The sequence below is a fragment of the Palaemon carinicauda genome, chromosome 21, assembly GCF_036898095.1.
Source record: "Palaemon carinicauda isolate YSFRI2023 chromosome 21, ASM3689809v2, whole genome shotgun sequence".
NCBI lineage: Eukaryota > Metazoa > Arthropoda > Malacostraca > Decapoda > Palaemonidae > Palaemon > Palaemon carinicauda.
Genome location: NC_090745.1, coordinates 21,162,502 through 21,189,100, shown reverse-complemented (window position 1 = coordinate 21,189,100; position 26,599 = coordinate 21,162,502). Strand labels below are relative to the sequence as shown.

Below are 26,599 nucleotides of genomic sequence, written 5' to 3'. Positions count from 1 at the left end.
GCTTAGTATTATTTTGGCGAAGTATTCGCCATTCTGGCCTACGCTAGGCCAAGTAGCCTAGTCGTTTGGTCCTAGTACTTCATGTATGATTTTGGTTTTTCCGAGTGTATTAAAATTTTATTGAAGCTTTAGGCTATGTTTTATACATTTAAGATTATGTGGAATATTTCCAAGATAGTATACGAGTGAGTTTCGGTGATTTAGGTAATCGATTCTCTTGGTGCCTAGGCTAAGTTGCTTATGGAGCCTTAGTATACTTTCTCATACTCCCCGGTTGCTTTCTTTTCTTCGGAGAAGGTATGCAATCCCTTTCCCTCTGTTTACGCCTTGGGCTTATCCCTAAGTGGTTTATCTGAATTAATTTTCGATAAAACTATACTGGGGTGTTACTGTACCTTCCTGTTCCAGTAAGTCTGGTTCAAAGAGGGACAGAACAACAGAGTTTTTTAGTCTGAGTCTGTGTTTGTCTGGCTTGGGGTAAAGTCTCCCTCGCTGGCCTGACACAGACAGAGGTGGCTTAGCCTCCTCAGGCCACTACCGAAGGTTTCTGTGGATATGATTCCTTCTTTTGTGATCTACCAGACTAGTCCTTGTTGCTGTTCTCGGGTGAGGATAAGTTTCTTTTCCTGGGAGTAGCAACACCTTCCTTGCTTTGGTGCTCTGGGAGCTGGCAAGTATTGCTGGCCTCCCCCCTTGGATCTCCCTTAGGCTAAGATGAGTTTCTTGGCTGCGGGTGATCCGTCACTAAAGCAAGGTTGGTAGGACCCTCTTTTGTCCCTTCCCCCTCTATCTCCGTAATGGCCTAGCCATTACAGTACTGTACGTCATTCTACATCTGGACCTAGAATAGGTTAGGATGTGGAATTGACTCAGCCCCTTGCCGGCCGGCAGAGCTGGCGGCCGGCAAGGGGCTTCTATTTTGAGTGCTGCCCGGACCTCCCTTGGTCCCTCATCCATGCCTGCCTGTAGAGCCAGACGGCATTGGTCAGGAAGCCTGAATTAGATTCTCCCCTTCCTTATATGCACTCTTTCGGATTCCCGGGCTTGGAGGTAGTGTACACTCTTATCCCGGCATCCATCCTGTTTTTCTTCTAGTGCTGTACCCGACCCGGCTGCCGGCCTCATAGGCCGGCAGCCGGGCGGTTGTAGTCCTCTGGTTCTTTTGCTGCCGGCTGGCATCAGTCCTGTACCTTTGCCGGCCGGCTAATGTCAGCCCTTGTCTGCCGATCACCAAGAGTATGGCCGGCAGCCGGGTACTACATAGTGTAGTTGCCGGCCGGCACATGCATTTGAACCAGAGTTCTGCCGCCTTATAGCTGTTAAGTAGTATACTTTAAAGCTAGTTATGGTGTGTGCCGGCCGGCACGTATCCTCCCATACTGTACCAGTATTCTTCTGTATAGCATATACAGTAAGAAGAAAACTATAGTATGGGTTTTGGTACAGCACTGTGTGTTCTAACACTTTTGTGTTTTCTCGCACAGTCCTTTGCTGTTGCCCTACAGATAGGAAAGTGAGTTCTTTCCTGTCTATTATCCAGGATTTTAAAATCCTTGCTTAGGTGTGAGCTTCACCTGTTTCCTCTGGAAACTTTGTATTGGTTACTCTAGAAGAGATTAACCATTTGATTTTATTATCTGGAAGGCTGCAACAATGGATTGTGAGGGAAACACAATTGTGTGTCTTTCCTTTCTGAATTGTTATGCTATACTATGCATATCCAGTGATACATAGTTCACTTGATACTCATGGAAATTTCTTCTCTTTACAGGAGGACCCTCCGAAGTGCGGAAATGTTTTCTGCAACGTCCGCAGCAAGAACTTCTGCGGACATGAGTTTTGTAGGAGACACGCAGCATGCGCTGTCTCCAAGGATGATCTCCAGTATTGGGACCCTCAGGTATGTACTGTGTGCACTAACCTGATTACTGAGGCCTTTGATTCCCCTAGGACGGCGGAGTCAAGGGATATAGCAAGGGAGAAGCTTCGTACCTGGGTAAGGGGCTTCCAAAAGAACACCTCTGGCCCTTATCTTCCAAGTGAGAAGATGAGGGCGTATCTTTTCCCTAAGGCATCAGCTGATGCAGTGATTCCCCAGCCTCAAGAGGAGATCCCCCAAAGTCAGATCCAGGTGGATGCTGAAGTCGCGGTCGCGATGCAAGACATCCAGTTAGATGACAGGATGTCTGACGTGGACGAGCGTTTGGAAGAAGACCTCCTGGAAGAAGGCCAGGATGAAGTTCAAGCCCCGGACGTCGTAGAGGAAGAGGTCGACGAGGTGTCGGCTACTCCGGTTCAGATTCCGGAGCCTATTCCCTCAACATCGGCCGGTCTCCCAGTAGAGCTGGGACAGGCCCTCTCTTCTATTGTTGGAATGATCCAACAAATGCAGAAGGAGAATCAGGAGAAGGAGGCTGCTATGGAACTGCGGATGCAGTGCCTTGCAGAATCGCATGGGCCCCAGAAAAGGCTCAATGTGAAAGACCTTCCCTTGTGCTCAGATGCTAACCCATGGAGGTATGCTGAGCACATGCCGATGACGACTGGAAAGATCGTCATCTCGGATAAGCTGGGCTCAGTTCCCCTAGAGGAGGTGGAATTCTGGCCCAGCAAGGCATCATATCCGGACTGTTATGTCCGGCTGAGAAAGGAACCAGCTTCAAAGGAGGAGACAGAGCCGAAGGAGGTCATAGTGATGGACCATGCTAAGGCTCAAGCTCTACTTTCATCCTCGATGAAAGAGAGGGGCTTCTCTAACTCGAAGGTAGCTGCATTGAGCAAGAAGCTCCCTTCCTTTGTGTCCTCTCCTGCTAGAGCCTTCCCCTTTTTACAGAAAGGGTTTGCGGCTGTCCTAAAAGCAGTCGAGGCCGGCAAGCCTTGCCCCTCCCTGGAGGAGTGTAAACCCTTGTCGCTGGCCCTGCCTATGGACCACAAAGACTGGAAGGACGTCCATCTGACGTTCTCAGTGGGAAAGTTGGAGGCTGATATTGCCAGATGGCAGTTCGGCGAGGACCTCCCCAAGCTGTCTGACTTTCTTTTGCGAAGAGAGTTCGAGACAAAAGAAAGACTGGCTGCCTCAATGTCTCTTCAGACTACTCTTGAGACGATGGCAAGTGACCCCAAGGTCCAAGAAATGTTCATGGTGGTGGCTAAGACTCACCTGGCCACAGTGACGAAGGACCTTTATGGCTTCGTCAAGGCGAGGAGAGCTTGTAGGGAGTTCGTGTTCACCGGGGCTACGGTGAGGCACGAGCCAAGGAAATTAATCTCCTCCAACATTTGGGGAAAAGACCTTTTCCCTACCGATTTGGTCAAAGAAGTTGTTGATAAGGCCGCCGTGGAGAATAGAAACCTTCTTCAGAAGTGGGGCCTGGCTATCAAAAGAAAGTCTTCCCCGGATGAGGGTCCTCAACCAAAGAGGAAGACTATGAGGACTAGGCTACCGTCTCGGCCAGCCAAGCCCTCTAGACTGCAACAGCAACTGCAATTGTCATTGCCTCCAGTGCCCCAGATGGTGGCACAAACCCCGACCACTTTTCAGTGGGTACCCCAGGCTGTGTCGACACAGTCCACGGCATTCACCCCAACGTTCGAAGGACAGTCTTCTTCCTTTCGAGCAAAGCCTAGAGGAGCAGCCAGAGGCTCGTCTAGGCGCCCCTCAAGGGGAAGGGGATTCAAGGGTGGTCGTGGTCAGGGAGGCAAGACCTCAGGACGGCAGTCCAAGTGAAATGATACCGGTAGGAGGGAGACTGCTGAAATTTTGGGATCGATGGACCTTCGATCCCTGGGCCCACAGCCTACTCAAGAATGGACTGGGCTGGAGCTGGTACAGCACTCCACCCCCGTGCCTTCGGTTTTTCCAACACTCCACCCCCGTTCTGGAGGAGTACGTTCAAGAACTGTTGGAGAAAAATGTGATCCGAAAGGTGAAGTCCATCAAATTCCAAGGGAGGCTGTTTTGTGTTCCCAAGAAAGACTCGGAAAAGCTCAGAGTCATTCTGGACTTGTCGCCACTCAACAAGTTCATAGTGAATTGCAAATTCAAAATGCTAACACTGCAACACATAAGGACCTTACTGCCCAAGAGGGCATACTCAGTCTCTATAGACTTGTCAGACGCCTATTGGCACATCCCAATCAGCCGTCGACTCTCCCCCTACCTAGGGTTCAGGCTACAACGGAGACTATACGCCTTCAGAGCCATGCCATTCGGGCTAAACATAGCCCCAAGGATTTTCACGAAGCTTGCGAGCGCAGCTCCACAAACAATTACGCCTAAAGGGAATTCAGGTAGTAGCCTACCTGGACGACTGGCTGGTGTGGGCAGCATCCGAGACCGAATGCTTGCAAGCTTCCAGTCAAGTGATCCAGTTCCTAGAGTACCTAGGCTTCAAGATCAACAGAAAAAAGTCTCGACTTTCTCCATCTCAAAAGTTCCAGTGGCTGGGAATCCACTGGGACCTTTTGTCACACCGTTTCTCCATCCCGGCGAAGAAAAGGAAGGAGATAGCGGGTTCTGTCAAGAGACTTCTAGATTCCGAAAGGATATCAAGACGCGAACAGGAGAGGGTACTAGGCTCTCTCCAGTTTGCTTTGGTGACAGACCCAGTGCTAAGAGCACAGCTAAAGGATGCAACCGGAGTTTGGAGAAGTTATGCATCAAACGCGCGAAGAGATCTGAGAAGACCAGTGCCGCTTCGGCTACGTACTCTTCTCAGGCCTTGGTCCCAAGCCAGACATCTAAAGAAGTTGGTTCTTCTTCAGCCACCTCCCCCGTCGATGACGATTCACTCAGACGCCTCAAAGGAGGGATGGGGAGGTCACTCTCATCGGAAAAAAGTCCAGGGGACTTGGTCCAAGCTATTCAGGACCTTTCACATAAACTTTCTAGAAGCTATGGCAGTGCTCCTTACCTTAAAGAAAGTCTCCCCGCGTCACTCGATCCACATAAGATTGGTGATGGACAGCGAGGTAGTTGTGAGATGCTTGACTCGACAAGGGTCGAGGTCACCACCTCTCAACCAGGTGATGTTGGCCATTTTCCGATTGGCGGAAAAGAAGAAGTGGTACCTGTCGGCAGTTCACCTTCAAGGAGTCCACAACGTGACAGCGGACGCTCTATCCAGGTTCACACCGATAGAGTCGGAATGGTCCTTAGACGCAGGATCATTCTCCTTCATTTTGAATCAAGTCCCAGAACTGCAGATAGACCTCTTTGCGACGAAAGACAACAAGAAGTTGCCCCTGTACGTGTCCCCGTACGAGGACCCCTTAGCGGAAGCAGTGGACGCGATGTCCCTCGACCGGAACAGATGGTCCAGGATTTATCTGTTCCCCCCTCACAACCTTCTGTTGAGGGTCCTCAACAAACTGAGATCCTTCAAGGGGGTAGCGGCAATAGTGGCCCACAAGTGGCCGAACAGCGTGTGGTTCCCCTTGGCATTGGAACTACAGCTGAAGTTTGTGCCGCTACCACATCCAGTTCTGACCCAGCGAGTCAAGAAGTCGACTGTCTGCGCTTCATTACAGAAAATCCGGACCCTGCAGCTCATGATTTTCTCTCCCTTGCGGTGAGAAAGCGTTTCGGGATTTCGAAAGCCAGCATAGACTTCCTAGAGGAATATAAGTGCAAATCTACTAGAAGGCAATATGAGTCATCTTGGAGAAAATGGGTGGCCTTTGTCAAGGCGAAGAGTCCGCAGGAGATCTCGACAGACTTCTGCTTATCTTTCTTCATCCACCTCCATGGTCAAGGGTTGGCAGCTAACACGATTTCAGTGTGTAAGTCTGCTTTGACGAGACCCATTCTATATGCCTTCCAGGTCGACCTAGGTAACGAGATCTTTAATAAAGTTCCGAAAGCCTGCGCTAGGCTCAGACCTTCAGCACCTCCAAAGCCCATTTCATGGTCTTTAGACAAAGTTCTTCATTTCGCTTCTCTGTTGAGCAATGAAGAATGTGCGTTAAAGGATTTGACACAAAAAGTTATTTTCCTATTTGCACTCGCGTCCGGGGCCAGGGTTAGTGAGATCGTAGCCCTCTCGAGAGAGGCAGGTCGGGTTCAGTTCCTGGATGGGGGGGAACTGAACCTGTTTCCGGATCCTACGTTTCTCGCCAAGAATGAGTTACCCACCAACAGGTGGGGTCCCTGGAGAATCTGCCCTCTGAAAGAAGATGCATCTCTATGTCCAGTAGAATGCCTAAAGGTCTATCTTCGTAGAACTTCAGACTTCAAGGGTGGTCAACTATTCAGGGGAGAAACATCAGGCTCAAATTTATCTCTGAATCAACTCAGAGCGAAAATCACATATTTTATTCGCAGAGCGGATCCTGACAGTACACCCGCAGGTCACAATCCGAGGAAAGTTGCCTCATCCTTAAATTTCTTTAATTGTATGGACTTTGAACATCTCCGTTCATACACTGGCTGGAAGTCTTCCAGAGTGTTCTTTCGCCACTATGCGAAGCAAGTAGAGGAACTAAAGAGATCTGTGGTAGCAGTGGGTCGCGTTATTAACCCTACTGTTTAACTCTGCGAGGAACAGTGGCTTTAATTGGGACGATTAAGTCCAGGGTGAGTGTGTAGGTACATACTGTACTACAAACTAAATGAGGGCACCGAGTGCCCATATAGACTGTTCCATTTCCAAAGGTGAACCTAGCATAAGTGCAGACATGTGTGCCGAGCGTTTCTAACGCTAATGTGATTGATTTGTAGTACAGACTTTTATGACTTGATACCTCGGTATCTTAAAAAAGTGGCATTTGATGTTTTTTCTTTCAGATAAACAAGTTCTGTTTACTATCATACTTATGCTTAAAGTTTTGGGTTATCCTCTTTATATATATATATATATATATATATATATATATATATATATATATATATATATATATATATATATATATATATATATATATATATATATATAATTGTTGTTAACCTGTCTATTTATTGTCTGTCAATAAACTTGTTCTTGAGATCCTTGCGTCTCTTTCACTTGTGTCAATTTATTGGTATAATTGAGCATTTATTCTATGTACCTTATCTGGGATAATTCTAATAGAATTGTTCCTTTATGCAAGCTATGTTGCATTGGTTTATGATTCCCTTAACGGGAGGACTCCGTCCCATAAAGGGACGAGGGCGGTTTTACTAGTTTCTTCCTATGCGGATATAAACCTTTGTCCAATACAAGTATTGTGCGGATAACTGGTCGATATTTCATATTGACGCAGTGGTTCTTTACAAACTATGCTTTCTTAATATAGGGTGAGACCACTATATTAGCTTGCTTGGTAGTCATACATAGGTATATGTACTCTTCGAGACTTTTCCAGAGTCTAGTAGGACTCTTCCCTGTAGGGGACAGGAAGCTCTAACATGGTTTATAGTTGGTTGAAAAGATGTATAACGGTAACATCTTAGGTCTCTAGGTCTAGTCGACCGGGAAAAATTACCTCCGGGGAGTACGGCACGTTCTGAGAATCCACAGATACAGTAATGCTCTGGTATACTTCCATCAGGACGACATGGCTTGAGCCCAAAAAACGGATTTTGAGCGAAGCGAAAAATCTATTTTTGGGTGAGATGGCCATGTCGTCCTGATGGACCCGCCCTTGCCTTTCTAAGAAAGGGCTGTAGGACCCCTCCCTACATACAGTATCTGTAGCACCTCGTGTACGCTACAAGGAATACAGATGGCGCCAGGATTGGCGCCAGGCACGCTTACGAAACGGGAGATAGGGAGCCTTGGGAGCGGCTCCCCCTTTTTCTTTCCCGAATTCGTTTCTTGCCAATTGCCCCCTGCGAGACGAAATCTCTGTTCGGGGTGCAGATTGCCATGTGGCGTGTCAAGAATACGTCCTCTGATATGTCGCGATATCCCTTTCATGAGGGATATTCGCTCCAGGAGTTAGAATTCTGGTACCTTAAGGTAAATTCTCTGGGAATATCGCCGTAGTTGTAATATACCCTAGAAAGCTACCCTATAGGAACTTCCATCAGGACGACATGGCCATCTCACCCAAAAATTGATTTTTCGCTTCGCTCAAAATCCGTTATATATACATACACTCTATGCATGACTCTAGTTTATCATCCTCTTCATAAAAGAGTCACTTGTGTATGTAGTTGGTAAAACCTTTACCACAACAAGCGTTAACTTTTCAAATGAAGACTACGTAAATATTTTGAATAATATTCCCAAACATCACTAACAACATATTGTGAATAATATATTTTGTTTTGTGAAATTTTCTGCAATCGTTTGAACATGATTTCTTTGATGCCATTCATTTACGGCAACTTTTAATTAACTTTTTGAAACAACGGTTGATTTAAATTCCATTTTTTCGAGGAAAAAAATCACCAATTCTTGTGTTAAGGGATTCTAAAATATTCTGGCAATAAAATATTTCTTTCAGACTAAAGGAAAAGAAGATCACAAATTCCACTATTTTTGTTCTCCGATGTTACAGAACGAACACAGTTACTTCGTACTAACAACATGGCGTTTGAAAAAAAAAATTCTTTTTTTACCCAAAAATATTTCAACTTCGCAAACAGGACGAAATTAGGTGATAAACACGTTGATGACCAAATTTATGCTTTAAAATACTGATTATTATTATTATAAATGTATAAATGACATTAGCAAACGATATTTCTAACCATTTATCTTTCTGAATAAGTATACGCAACCCGTCAAAAACGACGGGTGAATATTTATATGGGCACACATAGATTCAACCCCTCCCACACGGACTTATGGTTTCCGTATGTACCTCTCAAGGTATCCCCCCTATCACAAGGGTATGATTACTCCCTCTTTCCCTTTACCCGAGTAGTTATAGGTCTGGCCGTGCCACTCAGCTTGACTGATATATATATATATATATATATATATATATATATATATATATATATATATATATATATATATATATATATATACATATATATATATATATATATATATATATATATATATATATGTGTGTGTGTGTGTGTGTGTGTGTTTGTGTGTGTGTAGAAATCACGGAAGCTAACACGTGATGAATATAAAATGTATTATAGCCACGAAAGGAAAAATGAAAAGACTTGATTGGAGTTAGTACTTTCATCCACTCGGGACATTATCAAACTCATCAATGAGAATACATATACAAAGACATCGTATTTATACAGGAGAAGGGGATCCAACAGCTGTCAGTTTCTTAATAATTCCGGAGAAGTCAGATTTTAGATAAAAGGATAATACGATGTCTTTGTATATGTATTCTCATTGTTGAGTTTGATAATGTCCCGAGTGGATGAAAGTACTAACTCCAATCAAGTCTTTTCATTTTTCTTTTCGTGGCTATAATATATATATATATATATATATATATATATATATATATATATATATATATATATATATATATATATATATATATATATATATACATATATATATATGGGAGATGTTTACGGCTTTCTGGTTTTAGCGTACAGCTACGTATATTCTGATTTGAACGTTCAAAACATTATGTTCAGTCTCAATATTTTTTTTTTTTTATTTCATTACATAAAATTATATCGTTATTCTTCGGGACCACGATGACGTAAAAATTGCGAAGAAAGGAGAATCATGGTTAGACTCCCCCCATCCCCCCCCCCCCTCTCCTGCCGGGAAGCTTTCATCAAGACACCACTGCATTGCAGATTTATTGCCTCGACAGTATTTAAAGCGCCAGGGAATATTCTCTTTCGTACACACAACTTCCAGTGGAGAGGCTAATTCTCTCTCTCTCTCTCTCTCTCTCTCTCTCTCTCTCTCTCTCACGCAAAATACTAAACAGACAACAGTGTACGTGCTCACCAATAAAATAATGAAAGCACTGAGACAAATGCCTCAAGTGTAAATCTAATAGTTCAATTTCGAGTTACAGGTATTTAATATTGTCTGTTTTTGCTATCACAAGTAAACATAGTATATGATCTAAAAATGCACGATTCAGTTAGTAAAAAAGCCTTCCTCTACTCTTCCTAGAATTACTAGTGTATTGCTTAGCAGACACTCCGTGAATTCTATAATATAAAGATACTAAAGTTAAAGTGAGGAGACTTCAACGCAATTCCCATTTTGTATTCGTTTTTAATTTGTAGCGTAATTCCTTTGTATGCATATATATATATATATATATATATATATATATATATATATATATATATATATATATATATATATATATATATAAATATATACATATATATATATATTTATATATATATGTATATATATATATCTAAATATATATATACATACATATATATATATATATATATATATATATATATATATATATATATATATATATATATATACTGTATATATATACATACATACATATATATACATTTATATATATATAAATTTGAATACACACACACACACACACACATATATATATATATATATATATATATATATATATATATATATATATATATATATATATATATATATATATATATATATGTACATATATAAATTATATATATATATATATATATATATATATATATATATATATATATATATATATATATACAGACAAAATCATAGGTAAATATATATATGAATATATACACATCCACAGACACACATATGCCTTCGAGTGCTGATTCTCATCTTAATTTGTTGAACAGGAACTTAAGATTAATTAAATTTCCTATTCCTGATCTAGATATAAATCTCTGGCACAATCGTTCAATTAATTCTTTATGCAACATCATAAGATTTTTCGTAATCCTGACCACCTTTACATTCATATCTCCCCAGACAGTACCACCCTGTTCGTAATTCTAGGTATGCAGGTAATTCTAATAGTCAGGCCTTCTCCATCATGAGGCTCAATACTACACAGTATTCTAGAAGTTTTATTCCAGCTATGACCAAGTTGTGGAATGATCTTTCTAAACGGGTAGTTCAAACTTGCAGCAAATGTTTCTGTGCTAAACAGGCTGTCATATGTCTTTTTATAGTTTATATATAAGAGATGTTTTAACTTTGATACTGTTCTTTAAATATTTCATTTTAATTTTTCATTACTTCTCATGTAGTTTATTTCCTTGTTTCCTTTCCTCACTGGGCTCTTTTTCCTTTTTGGAGCACTTAAGCTTACAGCATCCTACTTTTCCAACCATGGTTATAGCTTAGCTAGTAGTAATATATATATATATATATATATATATATATATATATATATATATATATATATATATATATATATATATATACATATATATACATATTATTTTTTTCTAAATTGTGATAACCTGTAATCCTTGTCAATTTACAAAAAAGTCTGATATAAAAATCAATAAAATCGTTGAATACGGGAAAAAAGTAAAGTTGTAATACAAAAAGTACAGATAATTATATAAATAAGTATCAATAAACTCACATACATATGATATATATATATATATATATATATATATATATATATATATATATATATATATATGTGTGTGTGTGTGTGTGTGTGTGTGTGTATATACTGTATATTATGAAAATAATGTCTGAGCATATTTCTAATGTTACTACAGTATATCATTTTTTTTTTTTTTTTTTTTTTTTGTTACTTATTCAAAAATGGCTTTTTAGCAAGGTTTGAGCGCACCCACTTCGATAAGCTTCCAGATGGCGCACAGCGTCTCGAGTTGCATGGAGACTACATAACTAAGGAAAAGTTCTCGTCGAAGACCTCGATCATCACCCGTAAGGACCTACCATTAGCAGAGCACAGTGACAGAGTCAAAAGAAATGGTCGCAGACATTCCGCTTGGACGATACTAACACAATTTTTAAAAAGAAATTGATGCCATTCAAAAATTATATTTCTCCTTTTACACTATTACCTAACAATATAATTTCCCCTTCCAATAAAGTTCAGCCGAATAAAGAGAAATGAAAGAGGATTAAGAAATTTCACCAAGAACCTGGAAAATTTGCCTGACCTAATAATACACATGTGTGCCTCGAGATATTACACTTACGATGATAAGAAGGGACTAATTCCAAACCTACAGAACATCTACATATTCATATTTGGGAATATCCTTTGTTGTTCAAATTACAGTAACTTCAGATGTTCTGCAATCCTCCTCAATCATATCTTATACATATAGTGATTTGCACTCTGCCTTTATCCTATGAAATAGCACCCTTTTCTCCCTTAATGTACACGTAACATTATAGAAAGTTTCAGCTCCAATCGCCGCCAATTAAGTAATGATTTGTATCGGAGGTATAACTCTTTTGACATATTAAATATCTTCATAACCTCAGGGGAGGTTATGTAATTTTTTGTTTTCAAGAGCAGCCAGTTTTTATCTCAAAACTCCTTATCCATTTTTTCTCCTGAAGGTTTCATTTGGTCTTGCATTTCCTATTTGCCATTTTTATATTCAACAGATACAGTATTCTATCATTAAAAAGATCTTCATTTCTTAAAATGTGTTCAATCTACAACCATATTGACAGTCTGATGAAAATACCACTAATGAGACAAACTGCCACTTGAAGATACGATTTACACTTCTGAAGCAATCTAAACTTCGTATTAAAGTTTAGTTCTTAACAGTCTGCTCTTGATATGGTAAAATGGTTTCGATACCAACTTGAATGCACAGAAACTATTCTAATTCCGCATTACCTTCAGAATCCTACGGAAAAGGTAAATATTTTTCAACTTTATAAGATTCGTTGCCCTAATCACAACCTCGGTTTTTGGTTGGATACTTTGTTTTATTGGATCGGATTGGTCATTTTAGGAATTCGGAATATTTCTTAGTAAGATTACGACAAACGTGTGACGATGTTGAGAGAACTCTGAATTTGACCAAAAATTACTGACACATGTGCGTGCGCGTGGGAGAGTGATTTGATTGTTAGGTCTGGTTGAGATAAACAGTTATGGTCCGAGTTATGTTTTAGTTTATTTCCTGAATATTGAAAATGGAAGAAATAATTATGTGGAGTAGTATAATTACCTCAGCAGGGGATATATCAACAGCATCAGTATTCGCTAAGATAAAAAAGTGACAGGCTGGTACATCAACGAAAATAAATATCCTTGCTATCAAATACAAGAATAACGAAGAGTTGTATTCGGAACGCAAAGACTTGTTAGAAAAAAAATCCGTATGGAAAGTAACTATATGAAAGAAAAACCGTACAATTAAATGCAATGCAACACAAAAATAAGTTTATTACGATTTAATCGATAATAAAATAAATTGAAAAAAACAAGCCAACTCAATGCCTGGCTTTGCATACAGAAAAGGAACTATAATTTCCAAGAGGGAATCCAATTGGCAGCGACAGAGATTTACCCCAAACCGTTACTTGCGAAGTTATAATTTGAGCCAATTTTCATCAGGAAGTGAAGGATCAAGTATCCCTCCCTATTTTCCCTTTCCCACAAACGAATGTTGATTCCACCTTCGCGATTGAAACTCTCCGGTTTATGGCCGAGATCATTATGGGTTGGAAACATGGGTTTTGAATATCTCGTAACTGCGGTGTGACATTAGCTCGGTAATCAGGCGCCAATTCATGCGGAATACTAACGGACTCTGGCGAAAATATTTGCACTGAATTTTCCATAAAGAAAAGGGAGCTGTTAAAGAGCGTCATGAAAGGTTTATAATCATGTAATTTTGGAAAAAAAAAAATCGGTTCGGTGCCGATCATTTTTATTGATGAATGACTTCGTTAGAGCATGAAATTGCCCCATACTGTCTGCGGGAAAAGTTTTCTAACTGAAAGGAAACGCCAAATGCGTCCAATCTATAAAATAAGACAGAAAATTGTTGGCGTTCAATGCTATAAGGCGTTCGGTACCCGGAGGAAGGAATACAACATTTGAGAAGGATATTTCCAAAACGAAAATAAAAAATAAAGATAAAAGGCCTTCCAAGTTTAACGATTTTGTGATTGTCAAAACTGCTGATTAGCATCAATAGCAAACTATTCCTTAATACAATATACCGCATCTTCTACTTTCTTGGCAAATGAAAAATAATTTTTTCTACCGACATCAATATATGTGAGAGCCTTATAAAAATTATTCAGTTTAAGTGAACCTAGAAAACATAAAATGCAACTTGAAGGAGATATCTTTAAAATAAAATGAAAAATAGATGACTGGCACATAATTGAAAAACTCAAAATACTTCTGAAATTATCAGTCTATTACACTACGGAAGGATGTGTAAGTATGAATGCTATCAGCGAAAATAAAATATTAGTTAATAGAAATCTTTATTTTAACCAATATCTATGTTGAATAGCAACTATTTTTCCTATAAATTTTGATGGAGAAGAGAAACCGCCTACATCGTTAACATTCCTATTGCTCAGACCGCTTCTATAGCTTACTGTATTAGAGACCATCAAGTTAATAAATTGATCATCGACGAATCAACCTCGAACACTTTATTGTTTTGTTTTTATTTTATTTATGGCTGAATATTACAAATCTCTATGATAATTCATTTGAACTCTGGCATTTCTCTAATTTACCGGTATCTGGGTGTTTCTCTTTATCACCGAGTTTTGCCATATTTTCTAACTATACTCATTTTTTTTTAATGAGGCGCATGTGCACTGACTCGCAGCGGTGTCCTTTTATCTCGGAGAAATATCCTGCTTTCTGATTGGTTAGAATCATTTTGTCCAACCAATCAGCGATCAGGAAACTTTTCCGAGCTAAAAGGGCACCCCTGCGAGTCAGTGCAAATCTGCCTCACTAAAAATAATTGACTATAGTGTAGGTACTATTTCCAAAAATGTTTAGTAAACCTAAATGGGAGATTCCTTCTTTAACACCAACCATGTTATCAGACTGCACAATTACTCTATTTGGAACACCAATCCTCGTATTACCTTTCTTTAAAAGCTAGAGTATGTGACCCGCCAAAAGTGACGGCTCGAAATTTAGAGATATGACGCACACACACCCCTTCCCCTCTCCCCTTACCCGAGGAATGGGGAGGGCTGAGCATAATTGAAAATAAACCTACGTGTATATATATATATATATATATATATATATATATATATATATATATATATATATATATATATATGTATGTATATATATATATATATATATATATATATATATATATATATATATATATGTGTGTGTGTGTGTGTGTGTGTGTGTGTGTGTGTGTGTGTGTGTGTGTGTGTGTGTGTGTAGGGGAGATGATCCATCGTGTCACTTTTTTTCAGGATTACATCCCTCTCTTTAGTCTTACTCCTCCTCTTTCCTTTCATTCAGAAATTGACATACCATTTAATTCATGACTTCACATAGCATATCAAATTAAAAACATAATCTAGACATATCAGTTTCATGGTAGTTGCCAATCTCTTAACCATGATCCCCTGGAAAATTAGTGAAAGTGATTTTATAAATTATACATGTGACAATAAACAATATAACCAAAAACTTAAATTCTATCCCTTTCTGAGTGGGTATACCTTAACGTGGTGAAAAGGCTTGCATTTCGCCATGATTACCAAAGCTGTACTAGTCAAGGCCACCCATACTAGGTTGGTTTACTGTGAGCGATCAGACCAAAGTTTCCCACAATCACCATTCCACAGTGGCCAGCACTGTGCTGAAAACGGCCAAACCCCAGATATGAATAAGAACGTGTCTGAGGCCTTGCTCCTGCAGTGGACTAGAAACGGCTGCATTTGTTGTTGTCGTTGTTGTTAGAATTTATAACTATAACAACTATTTTCTACATCAAATAAGCGCAAGAAATATAAGAAATGAAATACTACATTACTATTCCTCTCAATTCTTCCGAAAACCATCTTAGGATATCTCCTCTGGCAATCTGACTTGTGTCGATATCAACGTTGAAATTTCCGTCGCACGACAGAATCGCTTTAAGAAAATGTTGATTCTCCGCCCAGAGCTTGACTGACACAAGGGAGACACTTTGCAACCCCCCCCCCCCCACCCCCTCCGCCTTCTTCGCTCTTACCTTAGGATCACCAAAGACACTTAACTATTTCTTCTCAATCAGTTTCCGAGTGGATTTCATTTTTACTTATTAGCTATGCCGCTAAAGTTCTTACTGTAAAATCCTGTCTAATATAAGACTGATTAAAATGTTCTTCGAGAAACAATCTACTTAACATTGACTGACATTTGATGAAATATCCTGCTGTCAATAACGATATACTGAATGACAGATTAAAAAAAATATCCTGGCATTTACGCTCACGAAAACACACAAAAAGTTTAATTCTTACTGATTATTTCTTTTCTATCAAGTTATTGATAGGAAAAAAAAAATAGATTTACATATAGTTCCTGAGAGTAATCCTGATTAAATAGATACAACACTAACTATTCACTGCTAAAAAAAAAAAAAAAAAAAAAAAAAAAAAAAAAAAAAAAAAAAAAAAAAAAAAAAACCGTAATTTTAGTTGGAAATTCGTAAAAATATACTATTCTAAGCCGTACTTCAGTAAAATACAGGTGACCGTGATTTTACCTTACATTGTTATTATCTTTTACTGGCTGGTGCCCGTAATATTAATCATTTACGTCAATACATCCGTTTTTAAAACAGTAAAAATCCTGGAATTAATATTACCAGGAATTTGCCGTTTTTTAATGCATATTTTTAAGTGTAGCCGTAAAACGAATAACAACTTTAGTTAAAGAAATTGTTGGGACAAGTTCTTCCATTCTTCCTAATATAAACGGAAACTTTCGACGGAATTAAAGATAACTAATCCATATATTTAATTTGTCAAGGGATACATAACTGGCTGTCTACATGGTGTTTTTAAAGAAAATGTGTACATATCCACGAAACAAACCGATTCTCCAGCCTAACTTAGATCGATTAGCACACACACACACACACACACACACACACACATATATATATATATATATATATATATATATATATATATATATATATATATATATATATATATATATACATAAATATATATGCATATATATACATACATACATACACACACACACACACACACATATATATATATATATATATATATATATATATATATATATACATATATATATATATATATATACATATATATATGCATATATATATATATATATATATATATATATATATATACATATATATATATATACACACACACACATATATATATATATATATATATATATATATATATATATATATATATATATATATATATATATATATATGATAAATTTTGCACATTTTTACGTGTTTTTTCATATTCAAATAAGCCATATATATTTTGATATATTAATGTCTGGATTCTCTTAACGACCTCGGGATCAGAGCCCCAGGCGAAATCTCACAAAGACAAGAGCTTGGCTCCGGCCGGGAATCGAACCCTGGTCGGCAAGCTTATATAGACAGTGACTAACCCATTCGTGGCCGAATGGGTTAGTCACTGTCTATATAAGCTTGCCGACCAGGGTTCGATTCCCGGCCGGAGCCAAGCTCTTGTCTTTGTGAGATTTCGCCTGGGGCTCTGATCCCGAGGTCGTTAAGAGAATCCAGACATTAATATATCAAAATATATATGGCTTATTTGAATATATATATATATATATATATATATATATATATATATATATATATATATATATATATATATATATATATATATATAAAATCTATGATACCAGGGGGGGGGGTACATTTCATATATAGAGGAAAAAATATCTATGAGAATACTCTGTAACAAGATCATCTCAGTATGAGCATAACAATCAATTCCGTTAATGTATTTAGTAACTAACTTTTCACAAAAATATTGGTACAAGCCCTCTTGATATAAATACGTTGATTAAAAAGTATGAAAGATGTAATTCATGAAAGTGTAAAATGAATGCTGAATTGTACAAAATAGGTGGATGCTCTTGGTAAGTTGAAGAGGAATAAAAATACTTTTCAAATCAATGGTTAATAAATAGGCTAAGCTGCGATCTGATCACGCGGTGAGAGTTAAAACTATTTAAATTTAGGAACATTGGTAGGAAGTACGAAAAAAAAAAAAATATGGCGTTTAATTATAGTAGCAGAAATACAAAAAGTGAAGCTTTATAAGCAGAGAAGCTGAGATGACACAATGTGCTGATCAAGTAAAGTAGCAGAGAATTACAGAAATTGCTGAGTTATAAGCAGAGTTAACAGAAAGAGCAGGATAAGCAGAATAGCAGATATACCAGAATGTGCAGGCTAAAGAGAGATGACAAAGTGCTTGCTAAAGAGTCACAGAGATAACAAAGTGCTTACTAAAGAGTCGCCGAGATAACAGAGAGAGCAGACTAAGCAGATATAACAAAGTGCTTGCAAAGTGGTCGCAGGGATAACAGAAATGACAGGACAAGCATAAATAAAAAAGTGCTTGCTAAATAGTCTCAGATAACAGAAATGCAGGCTGAACAGAGAAGCAAAGATAACAAAAAGTCCTGGCTAAGGAGAGATGAGATATAACAAAACATGTTTGTTAAGTGGAGCAAATAGAAATAGTTGGCAATTAAGTAGAGCAAACGCAAGAGTAGAATGGACTTGATAACCATAATTTTGGAGTCAAGTGAGTGGCTCAGCGTGTGCTCGGGGCCAAAGTGATGCTGATGGATCTCCTTTGTAAGTGCATTATTAGCATAATTCTGTGGAAGTTCCCTGCGCATTATGTTCATCCTTGATTCAGCTAGTAACTGAACACTTTATTCAAGGAATAAAGTTTATCATGGGAAGCATTTTGCTGACAGTAATAATAATAATTATAATAAAAACATTAATGTAACCCACAGTAAATCATATAGTTTTCTTCTTGGTTTATGAATGGTCGGTGCTATATTTCAATGAGTATTATTTACAAGGGAGAGAAGTATTACATTAACTTATCCAGTTAGACTTTAAATCACCAACATCGATCCTGGCGCCAAGTATGACTCGCTACTTTCCTTTTGTCATATAACACTATATATATATATATATATATATATACATATATATATATATATATATATATATATATATATATAAATATATATATATATATATATATATATATATATATATATATATATATATATATATATATATATATATAAAATACTACTGTTTACCTTGGCGAAGGTTACCCAAGACCGGGGAGATTCCTTCCACTCTTCACGGTGAACACATGTCCCCAATATTCTTATAATTTGGCGTGAATATTATTTTCAGTATTGCATGAAGTCGTGTGCTGTTTCACAGTGAGGATTGTTTTGCCATGCGGTTCATGTAAGACTTCACGTTAATCATCCCTGCTTTCGTAATTACTGATGGGCGGGACAAGAGATCTGCTGCTACGTCCAAGGAAACTGCCCATCAAGATGGTATCAATTTGGTGACCGTTGGATGGATTATGGCACCTGAATGGATTACGCACCTGAATGGATTACTCGACTGAACAAACCAGCGCAAGGCATTCTTTGAGGTAGGTCTCGTTCCGTTTGGCACACAAAAAAAAAAAAAGACTTTAAAGTTGCCCTATTATTTTAGTGCGCCTTCATCAAACCTTCAAAAATTAACTCGATTCCTTAACTCTTACTGTAAGTCAGTCAATTTTATACATTTGCGAGATACTTTAATTAACTGTAATATTAAATTAATGTAAACTTTTGTAACTTTGTCTTGTCACAGCTATTGATTTTTGTCTCGTTGATTGACAGATTTCTTCTGGTTTTTTTTTTTTTTTTTTTTTTTTTTTTTTTTTTTTTTTTTTTTTTTTTAGGATTCGAGGTATTCGAAGTGTAGGGGGATTTGGTAGCCAGTGCCTAGGGTACCAAACATCTGGGCGGCATCGTTGTCTTCCTGAATGTACTAGTTCAAGATAGCTTTTTACCTTGCTGGGTGTTACTTCAGATTCACCTAATAAATGCTTGAATTTTATGCATTCGTATCTTTTTCATCTCTCTATTATTTTCGCATACACACACACACACACACACACACACACACACACATATATATATATATATTATATATATATATATATATATATATATATATATATATATATATATATATATATATATGCGTGTGTGTATTATAGCCACGAAAGGAAAACTTAAAATGCTTGATCGGAGTTATTAGTAATCTCCTCATAATATTTACAACATAGGACCGATGATGTAACTAAATAAAACGAAAGTACTATACGATTTCAATCACGTCTTTCCACATTTCCTTTCATGCCTATAATACTCATTTTATGCTCATCACGTGTCAGTTGTTGTGATTTCTACACACATAAACACACACTAATATACACTGATTTCTGCACACATATACATACACTTGTATACACTGATTTCTACACACGTATACATATATACACTATCATTTGAGGTTTTTAGACATTCATACTTAAGGAAGATGATCTATGCATACCGGTAGTTTTTTCATCTGATAGGAAAATCTTCTGTTACGTGTAATCTCAAGCAGGCAAAGCAACCTAAACAACTAGCCACTGTATATTTTGCCAGGAAATGCAGTATTTGGAATTCTTTTTACAGCCAAATGCATCTACAACTACAACTTTACTTTTGGGGGTAGGCTTTGACTAATGAGACTTCTGCAAGACGGTGTAGATGTATCTAAGCAAGGGGAGTCACTGCGTATATACCTTGCCCGGGAGGGATTTAGAGTGATCTTCAAATACAAGAAAACCTCTTGATTACAGTCCTTATACTTGCGATATGGAAGATTTATATCAATGATAAAATTGCTCTCAAAGTAGTTGCTACAACTCTATACTCCTCAATCATTCAAAGGGGCGTGGTAATCATATTGCCTGACTTTAGAAGGTGCGTTCAGCCAATGCGGTTCAGTACTTCTCTCCTGTTTGGTATGACTGTGGATCACTCGTAGTCCACGCCGCTGTAAATGAACATCACCGCCCACCGGGGTCAATAAAAATGGTGTGAGACTGGTCACTCAACACCTTAAGTCTTCATGCGCGTAATTAATCATATTTAAAGTTTCATTCATACAGGTTTAATGTGTTTGACGGACACCGACGACACTATATGACCAACGGAACAAATAGGTAAAATACATACCCAATAATAACAGCGCTTTTTTTGACAATCATTTTATGAAATCAACAACCAAAATGGAAAAAAAATTCAAAATCATCCGATAAATGACAGATTAATTACTGTTCATGATTGCCGATTCTGTTATTGCTAGACGCCGGATCCTCCATTTATTGACTAAACCAAAGCTATTCGCCAATGTTATCATCATCCCTTGCACCAACTGTTTTACCTCATCTGCTCCTACTCCCACCTCCACAACGCCTCTTCCTGTACACCTACCTACCCAGTCCCTTATCTCTCTCTCTCCCTTCCCCCCTCTCTCTTTCTGCATAAAGCCGTCACAACAAACAGAACCTACTCGGAGTTCATCCTCCTCGCTCTGGTAACATGACTCAGCCCAATGATGCGGGCGACAGCAACAGCAATAGAAACGAGGATTTCTTCGTTGGACTGGTATAGTATCTGCTCCGGGAGGTGGCTGGCACTCTCCCGGTGGTTGGCCCTCTCCCATCCCGACGGTAAATGTGTAAGGAGGGGAATTGGGGAACAGGGGGCGGGGTTCGTCAAGAGGTGGGAAAGACTAGGGAATAGAACAAGTAGAAAACGGAGGTGGTAATGGGGTCTAAACGGAATGTCAAACCTTCAACATTGGAGTCACCGTATTTCTCAGACCCTTCAGTCTCGCGCTGATGAATACTAATTATTACCTAATGTCCTTTATGGTCACCCAAGCCCGTTTCTCACTTAAATGCAGTTACGACGAAACCCTGCTTAAAAAGAATCCAATATTCCAATCCCTTTTAAATAGTGCATTAGGAATGTTATGCTTGATTATACTACGCAGGTAATACTCATGGCTCATGGGGACATTTTCCCGCTTGATTCCGATTAAATCAATGTAATCTTTTTCAAAACCACATGAAGGCTAAGGAGCCATTATAAATTTGCATGCTAGGAAAGACACATTTGTGACATTTTCAAATGCAAGATTATCACGCGCACCTGTTGCGCTTAAGTATATATCAGGACAAACTAATAAAAGGCGTGGTTATATGAAACATAAGAAAAGATATGTCGTTAAGTAAATGTCATAACAAAATCAAAGTATACGGAGTTATTTGACATGATCTTATAAAATGTGACAAAAGGGTTAAAAAGATGTAAATAAAAAATCAATTAGGAAATAATTGATGAAATTCTCGCTTAAAATGTTGGCTTAATAGACAAATCCATTTAAGAGACATGATAGTAAAAATCAATAAAATCAATTTTTGTTGCCTTTTACAAGTCATAGAATAGGAAATATAACTGTGTATGTATGTATGTATGTATGTATGTATATATATAAATAAATATATATATATATATATATATATATATATATATATATATATATATATATATATATATATATATATATATATATAGTATGAAACAAGAATTACATCCTGTAAGTACTTTAAATCTTACAACCCCAATAAATTAGAATCACTATAGTTCCAAAAATGAAAATATTACAAACTATACATGTATATATAATCTGATTATAATAAATTTAAGCTTATGCAGTTACATTTCATTATACATGACCTAAATGTGTGTGTGTGAGTTTTGTAGGATATATATATATATATATATATATATATATATATATATATATATATATGGATATATATATATATATATATATATATATATATATATATATATATATATATGTATATATAATACAGTATGTATATATATATATATATATATATATATATATATATATATATATATATATATATATATATTTACACACATACTGTATTATATATACAAATGAAATAATGAGCCACCGTATCGTGTAAGCAAAACCGTAATTTCAATATTAATAAATTATTTCCAAAGGTGTTACAATTGGATGAAAGAAAGAAGGTAAGGTGAAATAAAATAACTCATGTTTCAAATAAAAACTTTACTTCCGAAAGAAATTGATATGCCTTAATACCTAAATTAAATGCTAAAAGGAAACAATACCCACATAATGTACTGATATAAACAATCGTGTAAGAGTTAATTTAAAAAAAAAAAAAAAAAGCATTCACTTCTGAAATTACAATAGATCTATTGAACACTCCTGTTCAAGGCGCATGTATTAGAGATAATACAGAAAGTAATTTTACATCTTATAACGATCTGGACAAGATAAAACCGACAAAATCCAGTAACATGATAGGAGTTTCAATGATATGATAAAATAATAAATTAACCCACATTAAACATTTACAAAGAGAGAAGATAACGTTGATTAACATTTTAACATCTCTGATAAAAGTCAAGAAGTCTATCCCTAGTCAACTTCAATAACTGAAAAAAAATGAATTCGACGTTCGATATTACTGAAATGTGACATATTTTCGTTTTAACCAAGAAATAACCAGATTACTTCAATCCCAAGATCTTGATTACCCAAATAATTATATTCAGAATTGCTTTCATAGAGTGGTAAACAGCATGTCAGTAACATTTAATCCGACCAAATTCTATAATTTCGAACCATTTAGGAAGCCGGGTACTTGCCAGAATGATTAACGTTTTTCATGAAAATTTATTTGCATCTCTGTTTTTAACATTTTTACCAGACATAGCTTCGAAGGTTTCCAAAACTATTGTAGGTTACCGTGCCAGAAGTAGTTTTCCTCTTAAATAAACACATCTGATAAATATAACGCAATTTCTAATACAACGAAACAATTTAAATTTTACAAACTGTTTTAAGACCAAGCAATCCAACCACCATCACATTTGACCAAATTTAATTATTCTGAATTACAGCGTGAGCAAATTAAATACCAAGTAATTAGCATTTAATCAAACAGTAACAATTATAAGGCTTGACTCGATTAACGCAAACTATAGTAGCAAACTAAATACTCAAGTATTATTGTAGTATTATAATAAATAGGCATACGGAAAGTTTTAATCATACAATAAGCTAATTACCTTAGAGAAAAAAAAATAGGATAGACATCATTTCTATCTAAAAGTTCACAATTCCCTTATCTTGGAGATTAATTAACATGGACAAAAAAAATGTACGATAGATAGACATAATTTCTACCTAAAATTTCACAAATCCCTTATCAGGGAGATTGATTAACTAAGTGATCTACTCTCATCTCGAACGTTATGTCATGAAGGGGATGCTGCTATATTATACTGCGCATTTTCTCTCTCTCTCTCTCTCTCTCTCTCTCTCTCTCTCTCTCTCTCTCTCTCTCTCTCTCTCTCTCCCTCCCAGATCAATGAGTTAAGGACTTGCCACCATAGCCCCACTAATCGAATTCCATTTCGAGGGATTGGCACCATTCGATTCCTTAAGCTTTATCTTTCCCGAATGCGGCACTTTTCTTTGAGGGCGCATCATCGACACCGGAGAAGGGAAGGCCTGCGGAGGAGACGTCATGTCCTCGACAGAGAGAGAGAGAGAGAGAGAGAGAGAGAGAGAGAGAGAGAGAGAGAGAGAGAGAGACTGGAATGAATAATGCCACGACGTAATAATCCATGCAAATCTCCGCTCTGCTCTCGGACCCCTGTGTTGTTTTCATTTTTTTTTGGCAACAAATAGAGAAAAAGGGGGAAAAATACCCAATATTTGACAGTCGTCGCCCACATAACAACGAAGGGAGCGCGAGAAGGGAGTAGTGCCTCCTCCCTTTGCAACATGCACACACGAGGACCCTAATCGCCAGACAAGCTAGCAAGGGTCCCTCACCCACACGTCCCCCAATGCACAAAACAACAACCCCCCAGCCCCAGACGTCTCTCACTGACCCCCACCCGCCACGCATGCAGTTACACACACCTCACCCTCCAACAACAAATATACGCCCCCTTACCAGACATCCCCCCTCAGACGATGCCCCCCTTACTGCACATGACACACACCCCTTCTCCGCCTACCAATGCATCTTAGCCATTGGGGTGCGTTCGTCTGCTTAGTATACACCCACTGACTGAGTACGACCGGGACCAGTGTGCACCAGGCAGCTGAAAGTATAGGTTCTCGCTCAAGTTCTCTCTCTTCCTCCTCTCTCGCAAGTACGCATTACTTGCTCGTACGCGGTTTCGTGTCACAGGGCGTAGAGTTAAGAGTGTAATTCTTCGCTCGTCTGAGGGTAAGTAGGAGATGCATTCCTAGTTTTATCATTGATATTTACTAAGTTGTTTTGCATTATCAAACAAAACAAGTTTGGGTCCCGTCTGATTATGAACCTGAAATCAGGAGGGTAAAAATATCCAATCGTGGTAACTTATTCAATATTAGATGTCTGGACTCTATATGTGGAGTGTTGGTAAAATATGAGTTATCTTTGTATTTTAAAGAAATCTAAATGGTAATTTATCAAAAAAAAAAAGTAACCCACAATGCTAGAGACTTGAACGCGCGTGATAGCTATAGAAGAAGACCCAGCCTGACTTTTACAACTCAGTAGCACCTGGGCACACTCCTCCCGCCGTGCCCCTCCCACGCGTCACTCAGGTCCGCCATCTTTTATCCAAAAGGTGTTTGAGGTCATAGATTCTTCTTCAGTTCATTGCTATCATGCTATGAATATAATAAGAATTCTTAATGAAATCGTAGCAGAATATAACGATGATTTCATCCCATTTCGGTTAATTCCCTTTAATTTCGATGAATTTTATAATATAAAATAGCAATTTACATCGATTTTTTTAAAAAGTTGAATATAATGGCAATGAAATTTAAAATAAAATAAAAATCTCCATCCTACTGAAATTCGTTACCCTAAATGTTTCATTCAGCCTGCTACAGTAAACTATAAATCTACACTTTATAATCAAAGGGCAAATTAAAATGACATATAACATGTACGAACTTATCAATGAATCGATATATATTAGCAGTGATATTAACCATAATTTCGAGAACGTTTAGTTAAAATTATGATAAAAAAGTGACGAATTATTCAACCATAAATAGCTGTTAAAACATTTACGGTGACATTCACGACAATAAACATCACTCGGCAAATCTAAAAATAAAATACGTTCTAAAATTGGTATCTAATTAACATAATCCTTCAATTCGAACTACATTCATCGGTCCCGCGCACTCAGTTAAAAAAAAAATCTAAATACAATCCTCCCCAAATGATATACATAAAAAATATATATTTGCTTTCATTATTGAGAGAGAGAGAGAGAGAGAGAGAGAGAGAGAGAGAGAGAGAGAGAGAGAGAGAGAGAGAGATCTAGTCTCATTTGATATTCTTTATCATGCGAATGACAAAAAATACGTATTGACTATTGACCGTAAATTGCTTGCCCGCTCTTGAGCAAAAGATGCACACAGGCACATGCAATATTGCGCAGTAATAGTTAACAGATTTGCTTTTGTAAAATGAGATACTAAATACGACTTCTTATACCT

The 26,599-nt window shown here is 37.5% G+C and overlaps 1 protein-coding gene and 1 long non-coding RNA gene across 2 annotated transcripts in view; one reads left to right on the top strand and one right to left on the bottom strand.

Annotated features, from left to right (window-relative positions):
* The window catches only part of LOC137615209 (uncharacterized), a 419,061-nt gene that overhangs the window by 258,971 nt on the left and 133,491 nt on the right, over positions 1–26,599 (bottom strand). The window lies entirely within an intron of this gene.
* The window catches only part of LOC137615207 (insulin receptor-like), a 291,314-nt gene continuing 289,861 nt past the window's right edge, over positions 25,147–26,599 (top strand). The window contains exon 1 of the mRNA XM_068344865.1: positions 25,147–25,322. The gene's annotated coding sequence lies outside the window, so the exon portion shown is untranslated. The remainder of the gene's footprint in view (positions 25,323–26,599) is intronic.